Source organism: Fragaria vesca, linkage group LG7, assembly GCF_000184155.1.
Source record: "Fragaria vesca subsp. vesca linkage group LG7, FraVesHawaii_1.0, whole genome shotgun sequence".
In the NCBI taxonomy this organism is placed as follows: domain Eukaryota; kingdom Viridiplantae; phylum Streptophyta; class Magnoliopsida; order Rosales; family Rosaceae; genus Fragaria; species Fragaria vesca.
Window position 1 is genome coordinate 17,267,878 of NC_020497.1, and position 1,353 is coordinate 17,269,230.

Sequence of the window (1,353 nt, forward strand, 5' to 3'; positions counted from 1 at the left end):
AAAAAAAGACAAACACATACTAATACCGAAAGTAAAAGAATGAAATACACTCTCAGAATATCCCTACTTGTTCTATTCTTCGAGTGAGCGGAATCCTAGGCTACGTGCTTTGGATCAAGGATGATGGTGGAATCGGATTATGGTGTTTGGAGGTTGATGGAGTTTCGGCAAAGGCTTTGGTGTTATTTGCACAGGTTGATGATGATAATTGCTGCCATGCCGTGCCCTATTTATAGAGTAACAAGTCTTGATCTCCAAGAATTCCTCAAGCACAAGGAATCCTATTGAATCGGCAAAACCAAGTCCAAGTTGGATTTAATTTCTTCTTTTGTTCTTCAAGTAATCCTCATGCATTAAAGAATGACAAGACCATCTTGAACTTGGAAACCCTTCTCTCTTAGGCCACACGGTTTCTCTCTCCTTGGTGACTTGGGAAATCTTCACGGCATCTCCATACATATCTCGGATTGTACTTCTCCTAGCTCAAGCAGGAATTCCTAGCTGCCGGCCACCTTTCTCTCATGAGTCAGGAAAACATTTTCCTAATCAACACGGGTTTAGACTTTCCTGAAATAGAAATAAGAAAATTAGAAACTAGGAAAGAGGAAAGATGGAATCCTGATCAAGACAGAAATCCTGAGTAAACAAGGATTTCCAACACTTAGCACAATTTCAACACCAAATTATTCAAATCTGAAAATACTATGAATTCTAACACCAAAACCTACATATTTCTACATTAAGCAATTATTTTACACTAAACACAAATATAAAGCTAAAACAACTAAATAGGAGTTAACAAAGGGTAAATAAAGGGTATAAACATATTAAGAACGTCACACTTTGTGCTCCTATCAGTCTAACCCCTACACCAAGAATTGGTGCACCGGGTTGTAAACAACAAACCCGGTAAGCTAAAAAGCTCGTATGAGTAAACTAAAAAATAACACAACATTTATCACATCCAATATTCCACAAGAGAGATTGGATCCATAATTAAAGAAAAACACACATCCAACACATTACCCAAGAAAAGTACCCATGAGTCCCAGATATTTAATAAAATACCCCTCATGACCTACAACAACACTATGTGTACCCATGGGTCCCAGATACCATACAATATCTCCCATGACCTACACTGACAGACGGACTAGAGCTCTATTCCTAACCGCAACCAATCACCCGGCCAAAGACTTAGAACCCGGTTTGACTGTCTAATATCAAACACAAAAATGATAAATAGCAACTTAACCGCAACCAATCACCCAATTAAGGACTTGGAACCCGGTTTGGCTATTTATCAAAAAATCAGAATATCACAACATTAACCTCAACAACACAATATCACAT

The 1,353-nt window shown here is 38.1% G+C and overlaps 1 pseudogene across 1 annotated transcript in view; it reads right to left on the minus strand.

Moving 5' to 3' along the window:
* Positions 1-1,353, minus strand: part of LOC101309983 — a 259,355-nt pseudogene that overhangs the window by 3,960 nt on the left and 254,042 nt on the right. The gene's annotated exons all lie outside the window — the stretch shown is intronic.